Raw genomic sequence first — 10,127 nt, 5'->3', positions numbered from 1 at the left:
ACCCTAGTTTCCCCCTGATTTTCATTTCCGTTCACGTTGTTGGCTCTTCAACAGCTACGGACAGAGCCAGTCCTCAGACAATGATGGTTCTCTGAGATGTTACTAGGTGGCCTCTATAACTTTCGTCGTTCTTCACTGTCGGTGTTTTCAGTGGTGATTCTGCAAAAGCTTCGTCGCGACTGAAGCTCGTACCTTAGAGACGTGCGTGGAAATGAACATCAGCGCGTCTGTATCCACAGAGTCTAGCCCGAAAACAACAAGGGCAGGTCAAAGATTCCTAGCTAAGAAGTGCAAGTCTAAAACTGGCGACGACCAAGTAGACAAGCTACGGCATAACAACCCAAAAAACCATGGTGTTTTGAATATCATTATAGGTCCTGAAAGGCTTAAAACTACTAGTAATAAGTAGTTGTTTGAAAAAGAGATAGAACGTCACTGGTGTATAATCGATTTTTTATTGCATTTTTATACCAAATAATAATTAAAATGTTTAATAATAGATTCTGCTAAATCTAAAACGTAAGTGGTAATAAAATTGTTCTACATTGCTTATTTTCACTTTTCGAGTACCAACTTACACGTGTACAGCGATCAACATAATCGAAATGAGAACTGTAAGTAAACTCTTAAAAAATTTGCAATATTTCAAACCTAAATCCCTTACAAATTAACTATACTATATGATAACGCGCTCGAACCGCTGAATGTTATGCAGAATTATATAATTTTTTTTTCAAAAACAAATTTTATTCGAGTGATCTACTGTAACCATGAGAATATTTTGAATGAAGATATAAATCAAATAGATTAGCTGTACAATAAATGCTATAATGCTAACTAAATGTATTTTTATATGTTTTATATGTACATTTAATAATTGAAATGCAATATATGTTTGAAATAAATTATAAAATTTACAGATTGTAATCGATATAATTATAGTAATTTTATTGTGAGATATAATATATGCTTCAAATCATATAGACAGTTTATATTCAATTTTATCCAGGGTGATTCAGAACTTATCCAAAAAAAAATTGGATGTACAGGGGACTCTTACAGATGTTGTCTTGCTTCAACCATAACACAAATGCTTCACCATAGTACAAAATGTTATCTTGCTTCACCATAAATTAAAACGATATCAATCAACTCCGATTTCCTATACAGGCAAGCCATTTTTGAAACTAACTACTAAAAAACTAACAAGCAAATTAAAAAACACCACAGATAACAGGTAAACACTAACGCAACGACGATTGTAAAATTGGATTTCAGTATTCGGAGTCGCTGAGGCCGCGTGGCTCTCCACGCGTATTACGAATAACGCTAGAGACTACAGCTATGTCCATAGCTATGTAATGGTTGAACTTGAATAATTTTTTTCTCGGAAACTATAAGGATTTTACAATTTTTTTTTATGATATTGACTCCATTTCTCAAGTCGCATCTTTTCCCAAATTTTTTTGGGTAAGTTGTGAATCACCCTGTATAGCGTTGCGAATTATAAAAAATAAAATATAACTAAGATAAAATAAACAAATTTTTACCCAGTGAATTAGAATACATTATTGGAAATTAAACATTTTTTTTTAATTGTCTGGCTCATCTATTAAAGAATTATTTTATTATTTTCCGAGTTGAAATTTAATTTAAAATACATTTATTTTGCTTTGATGTCAAATTTTCTTAAATCTTTGTGTTCTACAATTTAACCAAAAATCTGATGAATAACATTATATTTTTACAAAAATCTAAGACCAATTTAGATTTGCTGGGTACGAATCGAACTTCAACTAAAGTTGTATAATTTTTCTGAAGTATTAACCAAAATGTTATACTTAAATATTTTTCAGGTATTTATTATATTCACCCTCATGGTCGTTGGTGTGATGTTCACATCCGGTAATTATTCTCTTTTTTTTAGAAATGTATTTAAGTAAGTACATATTTTTTTCGTTTTAGCTGAGGATAGCGTTCCTCCTGAGATTCTAAGTAAGTATTTACTACTTTAAAATAAAGAAATTTGAAAGTTCTCCGTTGAATCATTTTAAGTCCAAAAGCCATAATCTACCAAGGATTTAAGTTTCGTCGGTCGGTATTAAACAATTTCAAATATATTTTCGTATACTATTACAGAATAGAAGTAACTCATTCAAATAATTACCCTACATTACAAATACATTTGTAAGTTCTAATTAATATCTAAATTTTTCTACAAAATTCTATATCTTTCTACAAAATTGTTCTAAAATTTGCAAAATATTTCAAATCGACTCAATACAGCGATTTGCATGGTCTAAGACTTTTGGATGACTTTTCGGTAGCCCAAGTTCGGTCAAAATGCGATAAATTGATATATTTGAGATACCCAATTCCAATTCCGTGAATTGTAAAAATTAAATTAAATAACATGGTTAAGGATTCTCCAAAAACGGGAAAGTCTCTTAATATAAATGGAATATTATTCTGACTACTAGTCAGCCTAGGCTTTATTTTTTTAAGTGCAACAGTAAGCATTATTGTTTGTGTTACAGTTAAAATTATCTTCAATGGGATCAGGGGTGTTGTAAGATCTTAAAAAAAAACTGGAAAAGAATTAACATGTAAATATAATTTTTTATAAATTTATTTCCAAATACCATGGTTCTAGAAAGATTTGCTTATCTTTTAAATTCATATAACGTCAGAAAGCTGTGAGTCATGAGATATTGGCATAGGTTTCCCTTCAATGAACTTTTATAAGTTCTCCATGCTTTTTATTCTATATTGGTACAAATGAATCAATGATTGAATTCAATTTTGAATAAAATTTACTGCAATTTACTAGTAATAAAAAATTTCGGTCAACTCCAAAATAGTTCATAGTATCTATACAGGGTGATTCATTAACAATGGGAAAGTCGAAAGCTGAAGATACTACACGTGAAATGGTGACCATTGGCGCAAACATGCCTTATCCGAAAGTTAATAGTTTATGAAATACAGGGTGTTGAATGTTAAAATTTTAAATCGTTTTTTTTTGAGATTATTCTGAAAATATGTAGGTTAGGAATTTGAAAATTTGTGAAACTATATTTTTTTAGGCGACGAATAAGATGCGTGTTGTAATTTCCGCATTGCTCGTAGAGGGCGCCACTTTCGACCAATTTTACCGAAAATTTAGTTAATAACTTTTGACCTTGTATATTTAACATGAAACTTGATTCAAAACCTGAAAGAGCTATCATTTTTATATTAATTAGGTACACTCGTTTCATTTCGGTATCTCGATCTGTTTTCGAGAAAAATCGATTTAATGAACACTGTTTTGATAATATGAGAAATTAAAAGCGAAACAAACCAAGTGTTTATTCGTGTTATTATAACAATTAACAATAAAACAAAGAAAATACGTAATTATGATAAAGTAATTGTTCGAAGAATCCACAGTTGACACTGATACACTTTACACGTTTTCTGAGAGACCTTCGAGTTTGAAACAACATATTGGGATTGAGTCTGACTTCGTTGGCAGCGATTTGTATTCTTTGCCACAACTCTTCACACGAGCCAATAGATTCTTTGTAAACTATATCTTTCATTCGAGATCAAATATAAAAATCAAGAGAATTGAAGTCCGGACTTCTGGATGGCCAAGCAAAAATTATTACATGGCCAATCCAGCGATTTGGAAAAACTGCATCTAAATATGCACGCACTGGCCAAGAAAAATGCGGAAATAAAGTGGAACTTCTTCAAGCCGTGGAAGCATTTTTACTTGGCCACCCAGACGTCTGGACTTCAGTCCTCTTCATTTTTCTATTTGGAAGAATCTATTAGTTCGTGTGAAAAGTTGTGGTAAAAAATACAAATCGCTGCCAACGAAGTCAAACGCAATCCCAATAAGTTGTTTCAAACTCGAAGATCTCTCAGAAAACGTTGTGTAAAGTGTGTAAATGTCAACGGTGGATTCGTCGAACACTGACTTTAAATCATTATTACGAATTTCATTTGCTTTATTATTAATTGTTGTAATAAGACGAAGAAACACTTGGTTTGTTTCGGTTTTAATTTCTCGTATTATCAAAACACAGTTTTCGTTAAGTCGATTTTTCTCGAAAAAAACGGATCGAGATACCGAAATGAAATAAGAATACACAATTAATAGAAAAATAATTGCTCTTTCTGGTTTTGAATCAAGTTTCATGTTAGACAAACAGGGTAAAAAGTTAATAACTAAATTTTCGGTAAAATTGGTCGTAAGTGGCGCCTTCTACGAGCAATGCTGAAATTACAACACGCATCTTAATCGTGGTCCAAAAAAATATAGTTTCACAAATTTTCAAGTTCCTAACCTACATATTTTCAGAATAATCGCAAAAAAACGATTTAAAATTTTAACTCTCAACTTCAACACCCGAAACTATCAACTTTCGGATAAGGCATGTTTGCGCCAATGGTCACCATTTCACGTGTAGTATCTTCAGTATTCGATTTTCCCATTGTTAATGAATCACCCTGTATAATAGAGGGAAATTCGCTTTTCTAAAATTAAATGAATATAATTTATTTTATGAATTCCGTGATTTTTGAGTATATTTATAAAAATTAGAAATGCGAGACGGCAAGAATCTGTATTTAAGAGATTACTTATTAGGTACCTAACTCTACAACAATAACATTTTTTATTGAATAGAACAATATCTAAAATACGATTATTAATTTTTTTTACGTTATTAAATTGCATTAGATCTAGAAATTGTTGAAAGTGAATATTTAAGTAAATGAGAAACTTCTTACCAATTTGCTTTGTATCCTTGGATTATTATGACTTTTTTGGCTTAAAACAATCGAAGGAAATATTTCTTGTGGTTATGGGACGGACTTAAGGCAGAACCTACCATTAAAAATGACAATACTCTAAAGTTTTGGAGAGGTATTCTAATAACATTTTTTGATTTTTAGTGGCAAATAAACCACTAAAAGCTTCAATAGCAAGTATAAAGAATCAAGAGCTCAATGAATCTGGAAAACGAGGATTGCATCAAGTCATTACTATCCAATTGGTTTGAGATTTGCGCATATGCAACTTATACCTGTACATGTAATAAAAAATAAAAATAAAATATTGTTATTTAATTACTTAATTCCCGTATAATTTAAAATTAAATAGAGAAGATTCTAATTCGAACTTAATTCGAGAAAATAATATCGTTAAAATCCATGTGCAAAGCATATTTACATATTTAGATTAAATGTATTCCTCAAGAAAATAAAATGGTTTATGTAGAATACAAGATTTAATTAATATAATTTAGCAATTTAATAAAAAAATAATTGTTTTTTGTGACACTATGTTCTGCAAAGAGAACCATCAGAACCCCTACACCCATCCTGATTTTCATTTTGGTTCATATTGTTGGCACTACACTCCACTACGAACAGAACCGTTCCTTAGGCATCTAATGCTTCTAAATATGTTGCCGTTCTTCTCTGTCGGCATTTTCAGTGTTGATCCTGCAAAAGCTTCGTCGCGACTGAAGTATCAACAAGAAGAGCCAAAATATAATATCAGAGTGTGCGTATGGGTTTTTAAAGCGGGTCCGCCTCCACAGAGACTAGCCCGAGAACAACAAGGGTAGGTCAATAATTCCAAGCTAGGAAGTGCAAGTGTATGTCTGTTCCTGGCGGCGACTAGATACACAAGCCACGGTATAACTCGAAAAAACATGGTATTTTAAATATCAGTATGCACTGAAAAAATGGGGGTAATATCACATAATAATTACATATTACTGAATTACTTAGGTAATTTTTTTCTTCCATAATATCCAGTGTAAATTGATTTTAAAAGGTGTTTGTACCTAAATTACGTAAATATAAATTGCAAAAATGTTACCTACATTCCATAATATATTATACAGGGTGTCCCATCGGGAACTGTGTCGATCGATATCTAGGAAAGTACACATCCGCAAATTTTGAAAATTTGGCAACATGGCAATATCCCTGGGGCGAACACAACTAAAATATCTAGAACTCTTCAGCACTTCTTAAAACAATTGTATACAGGGTCTCAAACGCTGACGAGACATTAGACATATTTCAGAGACTACTTCGATTTTAATTTTGAAAATTTGGGCAATAGTGTTTGCGGGCATGCCCTTCTCAACTAAAATTGTTCACCTAACGCTTACTACCTAAGCTAATACCGGAAGTTGACGTCAACTTCCTTATTTTAAATAGAATACCCTGTATATTATTGCAATTTTGGATTGTACGTCAGTTTTAGGTGAACTTTCATAAAGGTTTCCTATTCTTAAAGTTTTTGATATATTTAAAAATCACTGCCTAATTCAAAAAGATGTGTATTTTATAATAATAAAGTGATAGCGATAAAATTTGTAGGGGACTTAACTAACACTCTAAGCTTCCCTGTCATTATTTCAAAATGACTTAATTTTATACAGGGTGGTAGAAATTTAATGCCGAATTTAGTCAACTTTAAACCATCTTAACTTATTTTTTTTAAATGGAACACCTTGTATATTTTTATAAACTTATGTCAAAAATAAGATATGTTAAAAATGTACTGGAACTGTTGAAATACATGCATTTTATCGCGGCGAGTAAGCACTTACAAAAAATTCTGTAACACTTTTTACGAGTTTTTAGGTTTCTTATGAAGCCGGACTGTATGCGAAGGTCAGCTTGTAATACATTGTTGTAGTGATTGCTGTGCTGTTTTTCGAGAGTACATTTAATAGCTGTATTTCCAAGTTTTCTTTTGAAAATAGCGCATTTTTTTAGCAATCGCGAATATTATGATATGCTCATAATTTATGGCGAAGCAAACGAAAATGCCCACAGAGCTGTCAAGTGTACCGTGCAAGATATGCTGAACGACGTACCCCCTCACCGCGAGCATTTGTTGCTGTAGCACAAAGAGTTTTGGACACCGGTGAAGTACAACCGCGTCGAAGTACCGACGGTGGCTCAGGGCGTCCAGTAAGAATCTTAAATGTCGAGGAGATAATTTTAGATCTCGTTAAAGAAGATCCGCATCGTATCATCAGAAATATCGCACAGCAAGTAAATATTTCGCATCCTGCTGTATGGCGGACATTACGAGAAGCTCAGTTGTACCCATTTCATATTCATTGTGTTCAAACGCATCCTCCTGAGGATTTTCCACCATGTCGAGATTTTTGCGAATGGTTGCTTCAGGTACATGCAAGAAATCCTCAATTTACAGCGCAAATACTTGTTATAGATGAAACATGTTTCAGTCGAAATAGTGTACGACTATCGAAAATCCAATCGAAATACGTCGCGGTGTCTATCAGCAACAGTTTTCAGTGAACATGTGGGCCGGTATAGTTAATGACACTTTAATAGGACCTTTTGAATTGCTTAGACGCTTAGACGGTGCTTCATATCTACATTTTTTGCAAAATCGCTTGCCGGAGTTATTGGAAGACGTGCCATTAAATGTTCCGCAAAATATGTGGTTACTGCATGACGGAGCCCCCGCTCACTTTTTTTCGGAGTGCGCGACTTTCTAAATATTACTTTTCCCAATCACTGGATAGGCCGCGGCAGCCTAGTTAGATGCCCCTCCCGGTTCACGGACCTCACCCCGTTAGACATCTTTTTATGGGGATATGTGAAAAGTGTTGTATATTCACGGAAGTTCGTGATATCGACCAACTGCGACATCGTATTGCCCAAGTTTATGATACGATTCGAGAGGACGTGGCAATGTTGCAACGCGTGCGAGCGAATTGGATAAGTCGCGATGAAGTTTGTGTGCATGCAAATAGTTGGTACATCGAACATCTACGAAAATCAGCAGATCTTAAAAGGTGGTTCCTTGCAATGTTGAGGTAAATCAGATTTTAAAATTACATTGTACTGGACACAAATCCGTGTATTTATCTCATTTTGACATAACGGACATGTGGTAAAAATATTTGACATAAGTTCATAAATATCCTGTATTATAAATAATACATACATAACTGACAATGTCATAATCCCATAAATGTTATGTATTAAAAACGTGTTACTAATTTACGTCCATTTCGTAACTTAATGTAGGTTACAAATAACCAACGTTATACTATGTATGTAATTTTACAAATAACGCTTTTTTTGTGTGTATTGCGAAAATGTTAAGATTACTAGTAAGTAATACGTAGTACATACTATTTAAAAAGTGACATAACTTAGCCTTCCGAACGCCACTGGTGTAACTTTTTATATTGCATTTTTATACTGATACATAAAATGTTGAACAATAAATGCTGCTAAATCTAAAACATAAATGTGGGTGGTCATAAAATTATTCCTTAAATTCTACATCGCTTTTTTGTCGAGTACCAATATTTGCACAGCTTTCAACGCAATCAGAATGAGAACTGTAAGTAAACTCTTATATGCCAAAAATGTTAAATTTGAATGAAAAAATGAATATTTTTCAGATATTTGTTATATTTACCCTTGTGATCATTGGTGTGACATTCACATCCGGTAATTATCCTCTTTTTCTTTTGTAGAAATGTATTTAATTATTTATTTTTTTATTATAGCTATGGGGAAGGGACCTCCTCCGTTTCCAAGTAAGTGTGTAGGTACTACTATAAAATAAAGAAAGTTGATTAGCTTAGAAAGTTGTCCGTTGGATGATTTCAAATCCAACAGCCATAGTCTACCACGAATTTAGACGTACCGATTTAAGATGCAACATGAAAAATATTCCAAGTTTCGGCGGCCCGTGTCAAAACTTTTCAAAAAGAAATTATAAAATCGAACACAATTACAGAATAGGAATAATATGTACGTTCAGGTAATTAACTTAACATTAAAAATATATTTCACAAAATATACACATAGTTTTATATAATATTTAGATATTAGATTTTGTAGAAAAATAGTGATTTTTCCACAAAATTTTACACTATTGTTCTAAAAAATTTTCCAAAATGTCTTTAAATCGTAAATATAATGAAGGCAATTGACAGTAATATCTGTTATAATATTACTGATGAATATATTAAATAGTAAAGGTCTCAAATTGGTCCTTTGAGGGACACCTGAAGTAGATCTTACATGAACAGAACTAAAAGCACAAAATGATAATTTTTGTACGCTACTGCTTATAAGATTTAAAGAATTCTACAAAATTATTGAAAAATCCTAAGTTCAGTAATTTTCTCAGTGAAATATTATGACCCACTGTGTCAAATGCTTTAGAAATGATATCTGCTTGTAATACCTCATTAATTGTTTCAGTGACACACTCAGTAATTAGGAACAGTAACTCATAGAAACAGAAATTTACTACAAGCATCATTAACATCTCGACATCGTAATAAAAAATTCTAGTCAACTTCAAGTAGTTCATAGTATAATAGGATTCACTTCTATAAAATTATATGTATAAGAAGATGATATTTATAAAAATAACTAATGGGAGATGACAAGAATCTTCATTTAAAATAACCTTTCAACAGTACATTTTTTATTGGACGCAACAATATCAAAAATACGATTATTAATGTTTTTTACGTGCTGTAAATTACAGTACATGGCTTTGTATTCCTGGATTGGTTTGAAAAATCTAAGGAAACACTTTTTGTAGTTATGAGACGGACTTAGAACAGATCCTATACTTTCTAATTTTCTATTCTAAAAACATTACTTGATTTTTAGCCCCAGGTAAACCACCAAGACGTGGAGTAGCACCTGTGGAGAATCAAGAATACCATCATCTTGAAAAACGACAGTTCGACAGTAGTCGAATTGGTTTAAGACCTGCGGCGTAACTTACACGTGTAGGAGTACGTAACTGAAATAAAATATTAAAATAAAATATTGTTATTTAATTCCCCTATAATTTCAAGAGATAACATTATACAGGGTAGCCCATCGAAAACGTACCGCAAGGCATTGCAGGGTAGTAATGAACTTTTCGGCAAAATCCAAAAACAGGTAAAGTTTGCTTCTGAGGGGGACAACTTTTGGCGCAAAAAGCATAGCAAAATCTTCAACCCCCTAAGTGGGGGTGCCATCCCCCAAATTTTTTTAAATGGGAATGGGGGTCAAGTGGGGGGTCATTAGAAAGGGCTTTTAATTCTCTATAC

This window comes from Anoplophora glabripennis, unplaced genomic scaffold, assembly GCF_000390285.2.
Source record: "Anoplophora glabripennis isolate ALB-LARVAE unplaced genomic scaffold, Agla_2.0 scaffold37, whole genome shotgun sequence".
Taxonomy (NCBI): Eukaryota; Metazoa; Arthropoda; class Insecta; order Coleoptera; family Cerambycidae; genus Anoplophora; species Anoplophora glabripennis.
This window is presented reverse-complemented; position numbering follows the sequence as displayed.